Genomic DNA, 21,464 nt, shown 5'->3' on the forward strand with positions numbered 1-21,464 from the left:
TCCATTTATTTATTTAGCAATGTTGTCGTCATACGTGTCTTCACACTGTTCCCTTTGGGGAACTGTATGAAGTGGTGGAAGGATTTATGGCCGTGATTAACGCTCATTCCGTGACCGTAACCATCTTTGAACCAGCCATTAGGGCGGTTAGTCCTATGGCGGGAGGGTTTTACGGGCTCCCACAAGCTATACAAGGAGGGGGGGCCACCCACACCCACGGACGCAAATATCCCACTGGATGTCAACCCAGAATTTAGAGCCGGAGCTCCGACTCCACTTGCCGGGACTGTCTGGAGCGGGGTTCGAAACCCTACCCTGATCTGCCCAGCGGCGGGGATCCTACCGCTATGACAAAGGCCCAATCCGATTAGCAACGTGAAATGGCAGCATAGGGCTCCAGTCACGGGGAGGGAAAAGGCGCAGGAAACGTATGGGTGTCACCTTTTGTGCGGAGTGGGCCTTTTGCGTAGCAGTAAGCATCCCCGCTGCTGGGCCAGAAGGAGTAGGGTTTTGAACCCCACTCCAGACAGTCCCGGCAAGTGGAGTCGGAGTTCCAACTTTAAATTCTGGGTGGACATCCAGCGGGATACTTGCGTCCGTGGGTGTTGGTGGCCCCCCCCCCCTCAGATGGGTTGTGGGAGCCCGTAAAACCCTCCCGCCATAGGACTAACCACCCTAATGGCTGGTTCAAAGATGGTTACGGTCACGGAATGAGTGTTAATCACGGCCATAAATCCTTCCACCACTTCATACAGTTCCCCAAAGGGAACAGTGTGAGGATACGTACGATGATGACCTCTTGCACAATGCACCTCCTTGGACCCTCAGTCGCAGATGCGAGGGGGCAAGTCGTGCAATTGTTAAATTTTTCATTTTATTGACATGTAAAATGTTGGCCCAGTAATTCCCTTCCAACTGCGCGAGTACGGTCGGGGTACTTACGCATCTGGCCGGATGAAATGCCGGTTTTCAGCATGCACAGTGCTTTTGGGGAAAACCGGCATTTCCTGTCCTCTGAACGAAGGGGTTCAGAGGCAGAACGCGTGCGACTGCACAGGCAGCGCGTGCGCAGTACAATTCGCCGCTTTCATTACTGCTTTCAGTGAGGTCAAGTCCTTACAACTTACACATGAAAAAAGCATGGGTACAGTTGCTCCAGAGGCTGCGGAGGAAGATATTTCTTATCGTGGAGCTTCTGAAAGTATGTATGTCTGTATGTATTCCTTTGCGTGTTATGTATATATTCCTTTACTTATGTGTATGAATGTATTATTTAGTTATGACTTTCAGAGAAAGTAACTTATTTGAAAATCATAATTAAAAACATACATTCATACACATTATTAAAGGAATATAAAACATACATACATATACGTAAAGGAATATATGTGGACATACATACATAACTCATTCTCACATTCCATTCACACAGCCACAATTGCTCCTTCTACCTACCATTCTGAAAACCCTTTAAAAAAAAAAATTTTAACTTTAAAACTTACTTAAAATTTCTTAAAATAACTTCCCTCCCTTTCCCAAACAAAAATATTGCATTTCAGAAGCTCCACGATAAAATGTTTCGTCCTCCGCAGCCAATGAACCACTTTACACTTGCTTTTTTCAAGTGTAACTTCTGAGGACTTACCCTCACGGATTTCATGAATGAAATCTACGAAGTTCACTGCGCAAGCGCTGCCTGTGCAGTCGCACGCGCTCGAGGTCTGGAAATGCCGGCGTTCCCCGCATGCGCTGTTCATGCTGAACGCCGGCATTTCCAACGGCCAGATGCGTGAGTACCCCGAGCGCACTCACGCCTTTGGCCGCGAATTTCTGGCCCAATCTTGACCTCTGTTCAATTACAGATCAATATTATAATCACTTTCAGCCTGTTCTTGCCCCACGGAACTTATCTCTTCCTATCTCGACTCTATATTTTCTCCCCTTGTCCAGTCTCTTTCCACCTACATCCGCGACTCTTCGGATGCCCTCTGCCACTTTAACAGTTTCCAGTTTCCTGGCCCCAACTGCCTCCTTTTCACCATGGACGTACAATCCCTCTACACCTCCATCCCCCACCAGGATGGCCTGAGGGCGCTCCGCTTCTTCCTTGAACAGAGGCCCGACCAGTCCCCATCCACCACCGCCCTCCTCCGCCTGGCTGAACTTGTTCTCACATTGAACAACTTCTCCTTTGACTTCACTCATTTCCTCCAAATCAAAGGTGTTGCTATGGGTACCCGCATGGGTCCTAACTATGCCTGCCTTTTCGTGAGATATGTGGAACACTCTTTGTTCCAGTCCTACTTGGGTCTCCTCCCTCACCTCTTTTTCCAGTACATTGATGACTGTATCAGTGCCATTTCCTGCTCTCGCCCTGAACTAGACAATTTCATTCACTTTGCCTCCAATTTCCACCCTTCCCTCACCTTCACATGGTCCATCTCTGACTCTTCCCTTCCCTTCCTTGACTTCTCTGTCTCCATCTCTGGGGATAGGTTATTGACCAACATTCACTACAAGCCCACTGACTCCCACAGCTACCTGGACTACACTTCCTCCCACCCCGCCTCCTGTAAGGACTCTATTCCATTCTCCCAGTTTCTCCATCTCCGCCGCATCTGCTTCGACGATGCCACCTTCCACACCAGTGCTTCCGACATGTCCTCCTTTTTCCTCAACCGAGGATTCCCCTCTACCGTGGTTGACATGGCCCTCGACTGTGTCTGTTCTATCTCCCGCACTTCTGCCCTCACCCCTGCCCCTCCCTCCCGGAACCACGATAGGGTTCCCCTTGTCCTCACCTTTCACCCTACCAGCCTCCACATTCAACGGATCATCCTCCGCCATTTCCGCCACCTCCAACGTGATCCCACCACTAAACGCATCTTCCCCTCCCCTCCCCTTTCAGCATTCCGTAGGGACCGCTCCCTCCGAGACACCCTAGTCCACACCTCTATCACCCCCAGAACCCCTTCCCCTTCGCCCGGCACTTTCCCCTCCAAGCACTGGAGATGCATCACATGCCCTTATACCTCCCCCCTTCCCACTGTCCAGGGCCCCAAACACCCCTTCCAGGTGAAACAGCGATTTACTTGTACTCCTTGCAATCTAGTATACTGTATTCGCTGCTCACGATGTGGTTTCCTCTACATTGGGGAGACCAAACGCAGATTGGGTGACCGCTTTGCGGAACACCTCCGTTCAGTCCGTAAGGGTGACCCCGAGCTTCCGGTCGCCTGTCATTTCAATTCACCGCTCCATTCCCACTCAGACCTCACTGTCTGCGGCCTCTTGCATTGTTCCATGGAAGCCCAGCGTAAGCTCGAGGAACAGCACCTCATCTTCCGATTAGGCACTTTACAGCCTTCCGGACTCAATATCGAGTTCAACAATTGCAGATCATAACCTCGGCCCCTATTATATTTTTATATATTTTTTATCCACACCTTTGGTTTGTGCCTTTTCCTTTTTCTCTCTCCCACATGGCAGCTGTCTCTCATTCTGCCAGCGCATTTCACACTTCATCTAGAGCCATCTTTTGTCTCTTTACCTGTCCTATTACCATCTCGTCTCATCTTAATATCTCTTAATGTCTCTTCACCTCTCAGACCTTCCCTTTTGTTCTTTCATCCCCTCCCCCATTTCCCAGCCCCCAAACTGGCCTTTTAATCTGTTTCATTTCCTACTTTTTTCTCAGTTCTGAAGAAGGGTTTCAACCTGAAACGTTAACTCTGTTTCCCCCTCCACGGATGTTGCCTGGCCTGCTGAGTTTTTCCAGCGGTTTCTGTTGTTATTTGTTATAATCACTGCCGTTATTTTGCCTTAAAGTTCTATTCCACTGCAGATTTTTCACAGCAGAACCAAAGTCTAAAGTCAAATCTTCTTCTCCTTCTTAGGCAGTCCCTCGGAACTGAGGATGACTTGCTTCCACATTAAAAATGAGTTCTCAGGTGACTGATGAGTCCAATGCAGGACCTACAGTCTCTGACACAGGTGGGGCAGACGGTGGTTGAAGGGGCGGGTGGGTGGGGTGCTTGGGTTGCTGTGCGCTAGGCTTCCGCTTGCTCCCGGCGAAGAGACTCAAGGTGCTTCTCCTCCACTTTGTGCGGTCTTGGGCCAGGAATTCCCAGGTGTCGAGTGAGCGCAGGCGCAAGCGTACTGTAATTCGACAACAGAGGATGGGACAACCTTGGATCTGGACTGGAGGCAACGGAGGTTGAACAGTTTCCCGTTTGTTCTGTAAATTAGCTCCACTCCAGCGGGGACCTTACTGAGCGTGAGTTGGAGCATTGCAGCAAGGAAGATCGAGAAGAGTGTTGGTGCGATGACACAGCCTTGCTTGACCCTGGTCCATACGTGAATTGGGTCTGTGGTGGAACCGTTGGTCAGGATCACGGCTTGCATGTCGTCGCAAAGCAGGCGGAGGATGGTGACAAACTTTTGAGGGCAGCCGAATTTGAGGAGGACACTCCATAATCCCTCACAGTTGACAGTGTCGAAGGCCTTTGTGAGATCAAAGAAGGCCATGTACAGTGGTTGGTGCTGTTCCCTGCATTTCTCTTGTAATTGACGCGGGGTGAAGATCATGTCCATTGTGCCCCTTAGTGGGCGGAATCCACATTGCAACTCTGGGAGGAGCTCTTCGGCCACTGGGAGAAGGCGATTGAGGAGGATTCCTGCGATGACTTTCCCTGTGGCCGACAGCAGGGAGACTCCTCGGTAATTACCGCAATCGGACTTGTCACCTTTCTTGAAGATGGTCACAATTACGGCATCTCTGAGATCCCCTGGCATGCTCTCCTCCTTCCAGATAAGAGAAATGAGTTCATGAATTCACGCCAGTAGTGCTACTCCACCATGCTTTAGTGCCTCGGCAGGGATTTCATCTGCTCCTGAGGCCTTGTTGTTCTTCAGTTGTCGGATGGCCTTTTCAACCTAATGCCGGGCTGGGGTTGTGCTGAGACGGTGGCGGTTAGTATGCTGCGGGATGGAGTTGATGACACTCATGTCGAAGACAGAGTCTCGGGTAAGGAGATCTTCGAAGTGCTCCTTCCAGGGGGCACTGACTGCCTCGCTGTCATTGATGAGTACCTCTCCGTCCTTGGCCCGCAGTGGGGTAGGACCTTGGGTGCTTGGGCTGTAGATGGTCTTGACTGCGCTAAAGAATCCACGCATGTCGTGGTTGTCGGCTAGCTGCTGGATCTTCTGTGCTTTCTCCACCCGCTTTGGGTCGCGAGTTTTTTGTTGGACCTCGGCTTTCAGGCATCTGTAGAACTGCTTTCTTGCTCTCGAGTTGTGTTGCTGTTTCCAGATCAGGAATGCCTTGCGCTTGCGGCTTATTAGCTCTTGGATCTCCTGGTCATTCTTGTCGAACCGGTCTTGGTGTTTCCTGGTTGAGTGACCGAGCGTCTCTTCACAGGTGCTGATTATGGAGGCCTTGAGTGCAGACCAGGCGCTGTGGACAATCTGGGCGTGATTTTCATTCAGAAGTCAGGAAGGAGGCGGGACTACAACTTTCGGGGTTGTAGTCCCGCCTCCATTGAGATGCGGCCAATCCACGCGATTTTAACTTGATTGACCTTGTTGAGCCCGCCCAGCAGGCTCAGCAGGCCAATTAAGGGCCACCCAGCAACAGGTGACGTCACAGACTGAAATTTCATCTGTCAAGACATTTTGTCAGATGAAATATCAGTGTTTCACAGCTGTTTGAAGCTGTCAAACACTGACAGTCTTACTTCTAACATGAGTCCTTCTCCACAGACTCAGTTAGAAATCTCACCGGCACAGAAAGCTGCAGGCTGTCACTTTTGACAGATCGCAGCCATTCTGCTTTCTGTGCCGGTTAGATGATGGACTCCCAAAACCTAGATGAAGGAAGGCTGTAAAGGTAAGTACAGGTGATTTAAACTTCTTTACATACTTTAGACACACCAAACACACTTACCTGAACACCGACATCTCGACCCCTCCAAGTTCTTCAACCCGATGGCCCGACTCCTCTAACTTGGCGTGGTTTGGAGCCGTCGGGAATCCCACACTTCAAGCTTTAAAATAGGGATTAGGCTAAAAACTGCCTGTTAACTACCTGCCTCCTTTGAAACTTACATGGAGGCGGGTTGGGGGCGGGATGGTGTCGGGACCCCCGAATTCAGTACTTTAACACCCCGCACGCCTCCAATCCCGACTCCACGGGTCAATGAAAATCGACCCCTCTGTGTCTCTGCATCACTGGGAGTCGTCAGGTTGTTTGTGAGGCACAGACTGAATAGGGCTTTCTTTGCGGGGTCTTTGAGTGCTCCAGTGTTGATTTTCCTGTGGCATTGTTTCAGTTGCCGCTGCTGTTTTGGGGCTACATTGATGGAGATGACAGAATGGATTAGGTGGTGGTCTGTCCAGCAGTCATCAGCTCCTGTCATGGCGCGGGTGATGTGGACGTCCTTGCGGTCCCTCAGTCGGACGATGACGTAGTCCAGCAGATGACAGTGCTTGGAGCGAGGGTGTTGCCATGAAGCCTTGTACTTGTCTCTCTGATGGAACAAGGTGTTGGTTATGACAAGGCCATGTTCTAAGCATTTCGACAGGAGGAGGGTACCGTTGGAGTTGGCTTTCCCTACCCCCCTCTCTGCCGATCACACCTCCCCAGAGGTCTGTGTCCTTTCCAGCTCTGGCGTTAAAGTCGCCAAGGAGGATCAGCTTGTTGCCCATTGGGACTCGAGACAGGAATTGTTCGAGGCTGGAGTAGAATTCCTCTTTGGTCTCGTCTGTGGCTTCCAGTGTTGGGGCGTACGCACTGATGACCGTAGCGCACTGGCTCCGGGCTAGGGTGAGCCGTAGAGTCATGAGGCACTCGTTTATACCGCTAGGAGAGTCTCTGAGATGCCCAACTAGATCATTTTTTATGGCAAAGCCTACCCCATGGAGGCAGCGTTCTTCTTCAGGTTTGCCTTTTCAGAAGAAGGTGCAGCCACTGCCTTGCTCCTTGAGCTGGCCTTCCCCTGCCCGCTGGGTCTCACTTAGGGCGGCAATGTCAACGTCGAAACGTCTGAGCTCCCGGGCAACGATAGCAGTACGGCGTTCCGGTCTGTCGCTGTTGGGGTTGTCCATGAGGGTCCTGACCTTCCAGGTCCCAAACTTCATTTTAAAAGGTGGAAGATGCCTGTGCATGGATTCTTTTAACGTGGATTCTTTTTAAAGTCTAAAGTCAAATAATTGGTTAACAATTGAACAAATTTTGGATTTGGCCTCTTTACAATGAAACAGAATAAAATTGCCATTTCCCAGGATTAATTTACCATAATACTGTATGTACCTTTTAAATTTCATCTCATCTTGGTTTGTGAAAAACCCAACTATAATTTCCAATTTTAACTTAATTGTACTGTTACCATTTGAGTTATATACAGCTAAGGGGATTTCAGTATATTATGGAAATACTATTAAACATTTCTCTAAAAATGGCAGTCATACTAGCATAAAGTTCAATCACAGGATAGTTATTCAAATCCGAAAAAAAGTAACAGCAGACACAAGGACCTTACGACTTATCTTTTCAACCTCTGCATATCAAACTCACATTCTTCAACCAAAACAGCTGTCTATGAAGGAGCCATTCACCTTCTGATCCTGCATACCTAAACCAGTTTGCATGTATCTATGACCAACTGTGAAAAAATACTTAGCAGGGCTGTAATTATTAGTCAAATTTCGCAACGATCAGTATTGACTATTAACCTGTGGAGAAACTTTTAAATGAACACTGTGCGATAGAAATGGCTTGTAGTTAAATCCAATCAAAGAATGCAATGTTTGGCTTAATCGTGAGCACAGCTGAATGCCTGCCTTACATCCAGGTCACAGGTTTAAGCTTCCTGGGTTGGCTGTCATTCAGATCCACCAGCCCAGTCAGGTAGATTTAGTCAGCTCTTGACAGCTCTGCGAGATAGAGTAATGTGTGAATGCGAGGAAGCCTGTTTCTGGGAGCTTACCAAGTAAATATAGCTTCTGACAGTCAATCCTGAAGCAAGCTTCATGGTGATCGGGGACGGTGCTGCAACGGAAACTGGCTGAGGTAGGAAGCTTGAAAGATCTACAGAAGGGAGGAATAGGGGGAAAAAAATTAAAAGGTTATAATGTTGAATATGTTAATTACGGTGGCTCCTTTAATTTGCACAACTTCAATTGGCTGTTGCAATCAGTCAAGGTCTATTAAAGAGCTCTTTCAGACCAAAATGGTTAAAGCTATCAGTAGCGCTCATTCATAAAACCATATCCAAATGATTAGCTTTCCAAAGTTTACCTTAATGTTTATGCACATATTGATTTTTGAACTATAAATATTGACACCAGAATAAACTTTGAATGACTACTCGGCAGATAAGAGTTTTGATCAATTCATATTGACTGCTGAAGAACACTAGCTCCATTAGCTACAAAGCATCTTGGGACACGCTGAAATGAGTCCATCCAAAATCATATTGAGAAACTAGCCATTAAAAAGTTTCTTTTGTAGTTATTGTGCATATATTAACTTCTCAGCGGTTCAGGAGTTGATGTATGAGTCAATATCATCCGGACACCCATAAACAACGTGGAAGCAGTCAAAGTATTCATCAAGCAGCACTGAGAGTTATGTTGAGTATATCCTGGGTTGTGTATAATGCGTTTCACTTTTATGCTATGCTAATGGCAATAAAAACAATTTAGCTTTTGTTTTCTATGGATGTGGGATAAAAGCCTTGATGCATCTCAGGGGTAGGAGGAAGCAGTTTGAAAGCATTGGACGTCCCTGCCCTGTGATGCTCTGTGATATATTCTATTGTGGCTGCCCAGTAATTGATCCCAGCTTATAATACAGTCTTATGCTCCAATGAGAAGATATGCCTAAAGCATACTTAGAATCATCCTTTCAGGTAGGATGTTAATTGCTAAGTGTGTTGTCTCATGTTGGGGGCAGGCTAAGCTCCTGCAACAGCCAGGGACAGTATGTTCTGAAAGCAAAGGTCAAAGTGTACTGTGTTGGCTGTCAACATTTTTAGTGGTGTCAGCCAGTGGCTCAGTGGGTAGCACTCTTGTCTCTGAGTCAGAAGGTTATGGGTTCAAGTCCCACTCCAGAGACTTGAACACAAAAATCTAGGTTGTCATTCCAGTGCAGTGCTGAGGGAGTGCTGCACTGTTGGAGGTGCCATCTTTCAGATATAGATGTTAAACTGAGGCCCTGTCTACTCTCTCAAGTGGATGTAAAAGATCCCATGGCACTATTTTGAAGAAGAGTAGGAGAGTTATCCCCGGTGTCCTGGCCAATATTTATCCCTCAATCAACATTACTAAAAAAACAGTTTATCTGGTCATTATCACATTGCTGTTTGTGGGAGCTTGCTGAGCACAAATTAGCTGCTGCATTTCCCACATTAAAACAGTGACTACACTTCAAAAAGTACTTCATTGACTGTTAAGCGCTTTGAGATGTCCGGTGGTCGTGAAAGGTGCTATAGAAATGCAAGTCTTTCTTTCTTTCAGCTGAGTATTAATAACAATTTATAAATATATCATGGCAGACACAATTGCCATGACACCAGTTAAAAATCAGGAAGTTAAGAACAAGAAGGGAAGACAGGCAAGGACTTTTTCATCCAAAGGGTAATAGACTTGTGGAAAAAGTTACCAGGGGAGGTCATTGTAAATGACAGTATAAATAGTTCACGAGATAATTAGATGGGTTTATGGAGAGTGGCGGGATCGAGGACTGTAATTAGAAGGTGGGCAGTGAGACTCAGTGATCAAAAAGGAACTGGCTTGCTAAAATATTCTTATGTTCATATTATAAAAGATTGAAAAACAAGATTAAACAACTTTATGCCTAAAGGCAAATCTCACTTTTATGAATGTAGTTGAGTCTTGAAAATTATACCTGGGATCATTTCCTTAAGGGAAGGCAGGTTTCGATAACACCATCGTTAACTCCCTCATACAATGGAGTCCAGTGGCAGTTTCCCCGCTGGTGGCAGCAGGGAGTGACAATATCAGTGGTGGTGATGGAGCTTTTCTTCTGCTGGTAGCAGGAACACGGTCCAGGCTTGTGGCAGCATTAAACACAGGACTTATGACTGTGAAAAAAAATAGCAACATAGAACCCAAAGTGGGGCAAAACTATTGTATAAAAAATAATCGGTATAAAGTCTGTTAAGCTAGGGCTTTATGGTTCTTGAAGCTAACCCAAATGTTTGAATGGTTGTCAGAGTGCAAAATATGGCTCAGGAAAAAAGGTGTTATTTGAGTATGTACTTAGAATGGAACTTGTCTTCTGCTCTGATACGGTACCAGAACAGTAACAGTTTTCAAAACTCAAAATTTCAAGAGAACTACCCAGTCGTGGTAAGTTTCATAAAAGTGTTGCAAATGCCATTAGTGCTGATTCAAAACATTGTTTCATCGGGGTAAAGTGCCTTGTAAGACAATTAATTTTGCTTATAAATGGGGGGCAACCTGGCGACATGATCAGTAATTTAATAGAATTACCATAACTGTGGTACTGTCCCCTTTTTACATGGTCTCCTGCCCCTCATCCACAGCCTTGAAAGTAAATGACCTTGTCCCAGGTCCTCCCATGTTATCAGTAACCATCTGTGCAGTGATGTACAACAGCAGTGCAGAATTGACTCTTCCTCTGTTGGTTTCCCCCTATCTTTCTCTGGAAAGTGAGCAGCTGAGATTGAAAATTGCAGAAAAGTCGTAAGATTGTAGCTATGAACTCATGCAGGTAGAAATTGTTTTCGGCCCATTCTCAGGCCTCCAAAGGAAGCTAGAGGCTGAGATTCACCGAAATAGAGGCTCCAGAGGCAGCTCGCTCAATGTTGGGGAAGGTATCTGGGCCTGCTGCCTCACCAACAGTGGCCCTCAGGTCAATCTTTGGGGAGGGAGGGGGCAGAGGAACATGCAAGGGTGGGTGGCCAAGCACGGGCTGGCAATGACTTTCAGTAGTGCTGTGGAACCAGAAGGAATGCTTCTGTTCTTCCAGTTCCACGGAAGGGGAAGTTAAAAAAAACTTTCCCCACCATTTCTTCAGCAGCCTCTACTGGTTCTTTTAAGGGCCACCAGTTAGGTTGCTGTAGAACTGGAAAAACTAGTCGGAGTAGGTGCAAATTTTGAAACAGGCGCAGGGTCCTTCTTTGCATATGTAAATTGTTCCAGCACTGATTTCAGATGGTTGCACGGGATGTCTAAACACAGCGAAAACCAATATGGTGGTGGCCATGCTGCCAGTGCAGATTGGGGGCAGAAACTCATGCCTAGAAATTGGTACATGTGGTGCCCATTTACTCTGGAAAAACTGGTGAAATACATACCAATTTCTACCCCCATGACCTCTACACCACCACATTGATGATTTCTAAGGCACCAATGTTAATACTAGATTGAAGAACATGTTTATTCTGCAAACATTAGCATTTGTGAAGGTACAAACTTGCCAAACCAATACATTGAAATATAATTCCTTACCTGTCCAGAACCACCTCCATTTTTGTAAGCACATCTCACTACTGACCAGAAGTAATTCAGGCATAAAACATACAAGTGACTTTTTGAATAATGAGTGTTGCATTTAAGCTTTGAAACCATATTTGACCCTGAAATGAGCTTCTGACCACATATCCGCAGCATAACAAAGACCGCCGATTTCCACCTCTGTAACATCGCCCGTCTCCGCCCTTGCCTCAGCTCATCCGCTGCTGAAACTGTTGTGTATGTACCTTTAAGAGAAGAACTGATTCTATACTGCAGTACCGGCAGTGACCACCCCTGTATATAAAGCCATAGCAGGCTTCTGTATTTCAGTCTTAAGTTCTGGAGAGAGAGGACAGAGGAGGAGAAGGAGAAGGGAGGCCAGCAACAACACCAACCAGGGGAGAGGCCTTTCCATTACTGCCTCCCCAAATTGGCCTCCACTTCAGGAGAGGGAGAGAGGGGATAGAAACAACCAACAACCACCAACTGTTTGGAAGGAGGGAAGAACAACATCATCTTTCAGGTGGGTGTTATTTGGTGCACTCTCCCAAAGACTTTGTATTTTAGGTGGGGGGAGAAAAGAAACAAGGCCAGATCATCAAGGGGTGTCTGTGTGTGTGTGTGGCTCTTGTTAAAAACTAGGCCACACACACCACTAATAAGCACCCCTTCAATTGCCTGACCTGGGACAGCTGGAGCTGCCTAGGTGAAGTCCAATTACATCGTTAAGACCTGGTGTGGGACTGAGCCTGGGGCATCTCCAGCTTTCCCAGGTGAAGACATCTTCTCCCCCTGCCAGAAGACCACCTTCAAAGACTTTAAATTCCCATTGGAGAGTGCACCCCTGCCAACACCCACCCACCCACCATCCTGAGTGGCAACCCTGCCCTTGCGGCCTCCCTCCTTCCCACCCCCCCCTCTCTCTCTCTTTGTCTCTCTCTGCCTATTTCTCTGAGGCACCTCAATTTCTTCTCTTTTTATTAATTGCCTATTGAGCAGAGGGGAGAAGGCCCCTCTCCCAATTTCAATCAATAAGGGGAGAGGTGTGTCGTCTTTTTAAACAGCTCCCTCTGCTCAATAGAGGACCAAAAAATACCTGAGGCCATTAACACCTTCAGGCCTGTGACTTGGGGTGAGTGTAGCCCTTATAAAAACACCCCATAATGGCGACTGCATCTTCGCTGGTGGCGGGGCCAGCCAGGACTTATGCGGGAGTGGCAGCCACAGCCACAGCTGCTCCCGCTGCTTCTGCTGCCCCGTCACTTTTTAAACTTATGACAAAAAAGCTTGGGGTGAAGAGCTACACTCACCCCACTATGACCATTGAGGCCTGCGTTAAAGCCATGGCTGGGGTTGTCGGCCCCTCAGCCATCGTCGCGGCCTCAAAAATGTACGGGAAGGCTGTGTTCTTCCTGGGGTCGGAGCGGGCGGTGTCCCTGGCCGTCGCCAAGGGGCTCACCGTGGGTGGGACCTTCCTGCCGGTGGATCCTCTCGAGGCCACCGCGCAGAGGATCGTCATCTTGAACGTCCCGCCCTATGTTCCTGGTGAGCTCCTCCTCCCCCATTTATGCCAACTTGGGGAGGTGAGGTCGGGGATTACGCCCATCCCGCTCGGCTTCCGGAAAGCCAGCCTTCGCCACGTCTTCTCCATCCGGCGCCAGCTGTATATCCAGCTGGCGCGGGAGGAGGACACCGACGGGGCATTCGTCGTCCACCACGAGGCGACTGCCTATCGCGTCTTCTGGACGTCGGACGGTGTGCGGTGCCACGCCTGCAAGGAGGTGGGGCACATCCGGAAAAACTGCCCCGCCTCCAAGGCCGCCGGATCATCTCGTGCGGCCGAGGCTGGCGCCGCTGCCACTCCTCCCCCCGGATCTACCCGCGCGTCGGGAACGTCTGATGCGTGGTCGACGTCGGGGGCCGATGCCACCAAGGTCTCCGGCGGGGGGGAGGGAGCGCGTCCGGCCGGAAAGAAGGCGTGGCGGAAAAATAAACACCTTAGGGCGGGTCCCCCCGTGGATGGCCAGCCCTTGCCCCTTGCGCCCCTTACACCCGCACTCCTCGCGGAGTTAATTGGGGCAGACGCGAGTGGGAGAGGCCTCGTGCCCGAGCCTGTGGCTGCAACCGCCGCAGCGGTAACGCCAATACCTGTGGCCGGGCTCGGGCCCGAGGAACCTGACAAACCTGCTACGCCAGAGGGAGCAGAGGGGGAGGCCTCTGCAGACATGGAGGTCTCCCTCGCTCCCTCCGTGCTAAAAAGAAGGCGTGACCCCCTGGAAGAGGAGGAGGACCAGGAGGAGGAAGGTCCCTCCGAGCAGGGGGAGTCGTCGCCCGCCGCGGGTACGGCGCACCCCCCCCCCGCTGTCGTCATCACCAGCGATCGGCAGGGGTCGCCTGTCCCTCGGGAGGCTGAGGCAGATGTGTCTGTCCGGCATGTGACTCGCGGGGATGGGGATGAGACCCTGCCCGAGGGGGGGGGTCGCGGAACAACCCGCGGCTATTGACATTTTATCGGTGCCGTTACCCCTCGCTGAGTCGGGCGGCCTGGGGTCTGGGTCGGGCGAGCTCGAGGAAAATGAGCTCGCCCAATGCGACCCGGACATCTCCCAGGGGCTGCTCGTCCCAGTGGAGGTTTTAATTGAAAACAGCCCATCCGCTGGGTCAGAGGCTGGTGGCGGGGAGGAGGATGGCCCCCTGGCTGCGTCTCTGGTGCCGGACGTACTGGAGTAGCTGGGAATTGTTCTCTCCCCGGTTTCTCCGGTCGTTCCGACGTCTGAGGCGGAGGGGAGCTCTGAACCGCCGCCGTCTTCTGGCCCAGCACCCCTAGAGGAGCCCAGGGAGAAATCCTCTGCCGCCGATCCTGGGGGTGGGATCCGGGCGGAGGCGGGGCTGGCTGGCGCGGCCGAGCCGTTCGCTTCACACAGCGCGGCGGACGGGTCGGCCGCTGGTGATGACCCCCTGGAGGAGGATGGGGACTCGGTGATGGGCACGGAGGACGATTCGGACTCCAGCGCCGACGAGGCGATGGATGACCTCGTGCCCCTTGCCGAGTCTCCCCTCATTCCCGTAAGGGAACTCCGGGATTTTATGGCCACGTGCCTGGGTCGGCGCAATAAGGTCCGGCTGGCCCTCGACAGGTGGTCGGAGCTGGCGCTGCTCATCGTATCCGTCCGCGCCGCCGTTAAGATCATGGGCGCGGATGAGGGTGTGAACCCGCTCGAGCTGCGTCGGCTCACGTTTCTCACTGGGCTGCTGAGGAAGTGGCGGCTGACCAGCGGCTGCGCTTCCTCCCCCCATTAGGTGTAGGTAGAGGTTGCACTATGCTTCTGACATGAAGATAACCATAGCCAGCCTCAACATCAACGGCAGCAGGGAGGCGCGCCGCAGATTCAATAACTTCTCGGTCCTTCGGGACGGGAAGTATGCGGTGTGCTTCCTGCAAGAAACCCACACCATTCCGGGAGACGAAGCCACGTGGCTCCTGGAGTGGCAAGGAGGGGTCAGCATGAGTAACCTCTCCAACAATTCCAGTGGGGTGGCTATCTTGCTGGCCCCGCATTTTCAGCCGGAGATCTTGGGGGTCAAGGAGCACGTGCCGGGCCGCTTGCTCCAGGTCACTGTTCGCCTGGGGGGCGCGCCGCTCCATCTAGTGAACGTGTACGCCCCTCAGACCGGTGCGCAGCAAGTGCGCTTCTTCGAAGAAGTGTCCGCTCTGTTGGGCTCTGTCGACGTGGGCGAGTGCGTCATCCTCGGGGGGGATTTTAACTGCACCCTCGAGGCGAGGGACCGTTCAGGTCCCCCGCGAAGCCCGGCGGCGATGGAGAAGTTGAGGGACCTGGTTGGGTCCTTCGACTTGGTGGACGTCTGGCGAAATCTCCACCCCGACTCCAGCGCCTTCACTAGCGTGAGGTCTGGGGGAGGAAGGTCCAGAATCGACCGCCTTTACATTTCCCGGGCGTACGTCTCCTGCGTTCCGGCAGCTTCCATGTGGCTGGTGCCGTGCACGGACCACCACCTGGTGTGGGCGGAGCTCGCTCCGCTGCGCGCGTGGGGGGGGTCCGCGTACTGGCATTTTAACAACCTGCTGCTGGAGGATGCGCGGTTCCGGGATTCGTTTCGTCTGTTCTGGGCCGACTGGAGAAGGAAGCGGGGGGGCTTCCCCTCCTTGAGGCTATGGTGGGATGTGGGCAAGGCTCACATCCGTCTCTTCTGTCAGGAGTACGCGAAGGGGTCGACCAAGAGGCGGGAGGCCCGGGTCGGGCGGTTGGAGAAGGAAGTGCTCGACCTGGAGTCCCGTCTCGGTCAGGTCGTCGAGGACCCGGCCCTGCGGAAGGTGTATGAAGAGAAGAAGGGCGCGCTGAAGGACCTGCAGCTCGTCGGGTCCCGAGGCGCGTACGTGAGGTCGCGGATCCAGCTCCTGCGGGACCTGGATCGCGGCTCCCCCTTTTTACTCCCTAGAAAAAAGACGTGGGGTCCGTAAGCAGCTCTTGGGGCTGCTGGCCGACGATGGATTTCTGGTCTCGGATCCAGAGGGAATCAGCGCGGAGACCCGCGCCTACTACGGGGCTCTGTTCTCTCCGGATCCGTCCAGCGAGGATGCGCGCAGAATTTTGTGGGAGGACCTGCCGAAGGTCAGCCCGGAGGGCGCCGAAAAATTGGACGCTCCGGTAAGCCTGGCGGAGCTGACCGGCGCCCTCCGCCAGCTCTCTAGGGGAAAGTCCCTGGGGCTGGACGTGCTGACCGTGGAGTTCCACAGGACGTTCTGGGACGTCTTGGGGGGCGACTACGCGCGGGTCCTGGGGGAAAGTTTGGCGACCGGTGCGATGCCCCTCTCTTGGCGCAGGGCGGTCATTGTCCTGCTGCCTAAGAAGGGTGATCTCCACCTCCTTAAGAACTGGCGCCCGGTCTCCCTCCTCAGCACGGACTATAAAATCTTTGCCAGGGCCATGTCTGCTCGCCTTGGCACCGTGCTGGCCCACATGATCCACCCCGACCAGTCCTACACGGTCCCGGGTCGGACCATCCACGATAACATCCATCTGGTCCGGGACCTGGTCCACCACTCCCAGAGGGCTGGTCTGTCGGTCGCCTTCCTTTCCCTGGATCAGGAGAAGGCGTTCGACAGGGTGGATCACGAGTATCTCTTCGGGACTCTGCACGCATTCGGGTTCGGGACGCATTTCGTCGCCCGGATCCGACTTCTGTACGCCGCCGGAGTGTCTGATTAAAGTTAATGGGTCCTTGACGGCGCCCCTTCGCTTCGGGAGGGGGGTGCGTCAGGGATGCCCCATGTCCGGTCAGTTATACGCCGTTTGCGTGGAGCCATTCCTGCGCCTCTTGCGGAAGAGGTTGACAGGACTGGCTCTGCAAGGGCCGGGCGTGGAGGTGGTCCTCTCTGCTTACGCCGATGACGTGCTCCTCACGGTCACGGATCCCGCTGACTTGCGGAGGATGCGGGAATGCCAGCAGATTTACTCGGACGCATCCTCCGCCAAGATCAACTGGGAGAAATGTTCCGGACTCCTGGTGGGTCAGTGACGGGTGGACTCCCTGCCGGAGGAGTTCAGGCCTTTCGCCTGGAGCACCACGCACCTCCTCTATTTGGGAGTCTACCTTAGCCCTGCCGAGGATGCCTGGCCGGCGAACTGGCAAGAGCTGGAGGCCAAAGTCACCGCTCGCCTAGGACGCTGGACAGGACTGCTCCGAGTGTTGTCCTACAGGGGTCGAGCGCTGGTCATAAACCAGCTGGTGGTCGCCATGTTGTGGTACCGGTTGGTCACTTTGATCCCTCCCCCTGCGTTTGTCGCCAAGATGCAGAAGAAGCTCATCGACTTCTTCTGGGACAAAAGGAAGCACTGGGTCTCTGCCGCGGTTCTGTGTCTCCCGCTTAGGGAGGGCGGTCAGGCGCTGGTGTGCCTTCACACCCAGGCTGCGACTTTCCGTCTTCAGACGCTGCAGAGATACCTGTACGTCGAGAATCCTCCGAGATGGTGTGCGCTGGCGACGTTTTTCTTCCGCCAGCTGCACGGCCTCAATTACGACACGCAGCTCCTGTTCGCGAAAGTGGGCGGCAGGCGTGCCGGCCTGCAGGAGCTGCCTGTCTTCTACCAGGAACTACTATGGGTTTGGAACTACGTCGCTTCCAGGCGGAGCTCTCCCCCGTCAGGAGCGGCGGCTCTCCTTCGGGAGCTGCTGCTCAGGAATCCGCACCTCCACGAACGCGGTTTCGGGCGGCTGACGGAGGGCAGGGCTGTGCCTGGCAAGGTGACCAGAGTCGGGGACCTGCTCAATGGCGGAGGAGCAGGCTGGATGGCGCCGGAGGAGCTGGCGCGGCACCTGTCCTGGGCCAACGTCCGGCTCGCGGTCGAAGCCATCGAATCGGTGAAAGCGGCACTGGGCCCCGACTCCACTAGGTGTATCGAGGTGGCTCAAGCATGTGGGGCGATCCCGTCCGAGCTTACCCCCGTTTGGACGGAATTCCTCATCGGCGCCCGGCCCCGAAACTCCCCTCGGGAACCGGCGCCTCACAACTTGAGCCGTCTCGAGGAAATACCCTCCGTGCCTTTTCATTCCGCGCGGAGGGGTTTCCTGTACGGGCTGCTCCTGCACACTCTCCACTTTGCCATCTTCGTCTACCGTCCGGACACGCCTTGGCGTGGCATCTTGCCGACTGGCGGTGGCGGAGGTCCCCAATGGAGGGCTCTCTACACGGGAGTCCTCCCTTGTTCCATCGGGGACTTGGCCTGGAGGGTGTTGCATGGAGCGGTCCCGTGCAATAAGGTTTTAAGTAGGTTCATGGACTCCCAGGCCGCCTGCATTTTTTGCGGCCTGGAGGAGTCCGTGTTTCACGTTTATATGGAGTGTGAGAGGTTGCAGCCCCTCTTTCACTACTTGAAGGGGCTGCTCCTTGATTTTTGGTTGCACTTCAGTCCCACGCTCTTGATCTACGGTCACCCGGTGCGGAGGGGAGCGGACAGGTTGGAGGACCTCCTTGTGGGCCTGCTCCTGGGCCTGGCTAAAAGAGCCATCAATTGGTCCAGGCAGCGGGCGGTCGAGGGGGTCATCCAGCCGGATTGCCTGCCTCTCTTCCGCGGCCATGTTCGCGCCCGGGTGGCCCTGGAGATGGAGCACGCGGTGTCCGCCGGTGCGCTTGAGTATTTCCGCGACCGGTGGGCGCCGTGGGGACTGGAGTGCATCATCAACCCGGATAACCAAATTTTAATATGATTTGTTAAGTTTTAGTTGAACTTTTGTTTACAGTCAATTTGTTTGTTTTTTGGTACGAACAAAAAGAGTACCCTCTGTTCAGTAAATACCTGTTATTATTGTTCTCCTGCAGTCCGTGTATTATTTATACTCGGACACTACAGAAACCTTCATCCAGGCCTTTGTTACCTCTAGACTTGACCATTCCAACGCAGTCTTGGCTGGCCTCCCACATTCTACCCTACGTAAACTTGAGATGATCCAAAACTCGGCTGCCCGTGTCCTGACTCACACCAAGTCCTGTTTGCCCACCACCCCTGTGCTTGCTGACCTACATTGGCTCCCGGTTAAGCAGCACCTCAATTTCGAAATTCTCATCCTTGTTTTCAAATCCCTCCATGGCCTCGCCCCTTCCTATCTCTGTAATCTCCTTCAGCCCCACAACCCCCCGAGATATCTGCGCTCCTCTAATTCTGCCCTCTTGCGCATCCCTGGTTATAATCGCTCAACCTTTGGTGGCCGTGCCTTCTGTTGCCTAGGCTCTAAGCTCTGGAATTCCCTGCCTAAACCTGTCCGCCTCGCTACCTCTCTTTCCTCCTTTAAGACGCTCCTTAACATCTACCTCTTTGACCAAGCTTTTGGTCACCTGGCCTAATTTCTCCTTAAATGGCTCGGTGTCAATTTTTTTGTCTTATAATACTCCTGTGCAGCGCCTTGGGACGTTTTACTAAGTTAAAGGTGCTATATAATACAAGTTGTTGTTGTTGTTGTTGTTGAATTGGAAAAGAATTCTTGTTTATACCATAGAACATGTACCTGCAAGTACAGAGGGAAAAATCTACTTCATTCACTAGGTTTTCACTGCAACAGAAAATTCTATAGGTACGTTCTGTGAACATTACATTCTAATACACAAACCTCTAGATATGGATGAACTTTAAATATATAGAACAGTCAGCATGAAGTAAAACATTTTCAAGCAACTACTGAAATATATGAAGTACTTAAATCTGACTATAGCCTCCCCTTTAAGATAACAGTCAATCTTGTCTTCTACCTCGACTGCCAAGAGTTGCTGTCACAGACGCGCAAAAAAAATGGATAAAGGAATAGCTAAAGGATGGAAAGTAAATGGATGCTTTTTGGATTATCGAGATATAGCTCTTGACATGTTGAGGGGTCTGTATGAGGATCTCTTCTGTTCCCGATGTAAATGATCTGGAAATGAGCACAGAGGAAATTCTATTAAAATTTGGCCATGATATCAAGTTATAGGGCATGGCAAATTGTGAGGGCAAATGCAAATGCCTACACCAGGACAATAACAGGTTTGGCAAAAGAACAGTATTGTGGCAAATGCCAGTCAATGTAGATGAATATCAGTTATACAGTTTGGGAAATGGAATGGAATATATCCTAAATGGTAAAATTCTCAGTGGAGTAAAGGCACAGAGTGCTCTAGGGTTGCAGATAGGTGGAAAAAGCAATAAAAAGGCAAATGAGATTCTGAATTTTATATTTAGAGGCATTGGGCTGGGTTTTATCATGGGGTGGGCTGGGGTCGTGTTATCCGCTTTTCATGTTATCCACCCGATTCCAAATCGATGTGGGAGATTGATGCGATTTTCACATAATTGGGCAATTGAGTTCCAGCGTGTGGGAACCCATGGCCCAATTAGTTTTTTCAGTCTGAAACTCGCCTCCGATGACGTCATCATTGCTGCTGCATTTAAGGTCTGCAAGAAGCCTTGCTTCTTCTGCAAACTGCCAACCTTTTGGCCTTTGCAGTGAGAGGGACCTGGAGGCAGAGTGAGCAGCGGGAGACCTAAGTCTGCACCCAGATTTGATGACGTTGCCCTGCAAGCTTTGGTGGAGGGAGCAAGAGCTAGTAAGGAGGTGCTCTTCCCTTCTTCAGGGAGGAAGAAGCCTCCCCAGCAGACAAAGGCTGTGTGGATCCAGGTGGCCCAGGAGGTCAACTCATTGTTGATGATCCGCAGAACCTGGCATTCATGCAGGAAGAGGTTTCATGACCTTCTGCGCACTGGAAAAGTGAGTATGACTTTGCCATCACCCTCAATCTGATCTCCATTGCCTCTCCTCACCAGCACTCAGCTTTAGCAACCTCTTCCTCCACATCCCACTTGACACTGACATCCCTGCACCCGTACCCATTCCCTCTCTCTCTATGGTCACATTCACCTAACTATTCAACTATGCAGCTCTCACACTCCCTATCACAGTGATGCTATGTCTCCCTCATTGCAGGAAAAGAGAGCTCACAATAAGAGGGAAAGAGCGAGGACAGGAGGAGGGCCACCCTCAGTAGCCCACCTCACCCCTTGGGAGGAGGCAGTCCTGGCGATCGTGGGACTCGAGGACGATGCACAAGTGGGGGACGGACAGACGGGTGCATCAGAGAAAGCTGGTGATAGAATAGTTTTTCATCTTTCTCATTGACGTTGCATGAGTCACTGATAATGATACTGAAGCTCTAACAGATGGACTTATGATCATCTGCAATATGCAATGTGCATGTTGTAGTGTCCGTGTGTAGATAAAGACGCTGAAGACAGGAGTTGGTTCATAGGTATTTACTAAGCAAGTCTGGGGGGGGGGTTTCTAAAGGATATACACAATACACAGGCTTATATAGCCAAGTGGCAATTACCGGCATTACGCACACCTGGGGCTCTTAAAGGCACATACACCATAATTGCTCTTAAAGGCACATACACCACAATTCCTCCCCTTCTAGC

The 21,464-nt window shown here is 51.5% G+C and overlaps 1 long non-coding RNA gene across 1 annotated transcript in view; it reads right to left on the reverse strand.

Moving 5' to 3' along the window:
* LOC147104422 (uncharacterized) overlaps positions 1 to 11,913 on the reverse strand; it is a 107,215-nt gene extending 95,302 nt beyond the window's left edge. The window contains exons 1-2 of the long non-coding RNA XR_015072392.1: positions 9,908 to 11,913; positions 7,986 to 8,086 (exon numbers count right to left, since the gene is read on the reverse strand). This is a non-coding gene — a long non-coding RNA (uncharacterized LOC147104422). The remainder of the gene's footprint in view (positions 1 to 7,985; positions 8,087 to 9,907) is intronic.
* Between the last annotated feature and the right edge of the window lie 9,551 nt (positions 11,914 to 21,464).

The sequence above is a fragment of the Somniosus microcephalus genome, chromosome 19, assembly GCF_052327205.1.
Source record: "Somniosus microcephalus isolate GS21.2 chromosome 19, FLI_Smic_1.0, whole genome shotgun sequence".
Taxonomy (NCBI): domain Eukaryota; kingdom Metazoa; phylum Chordata; class Chondrichthyes; order Squaliformes; family Somniosidae; genus Somniosus; species Somniosus microcephalus.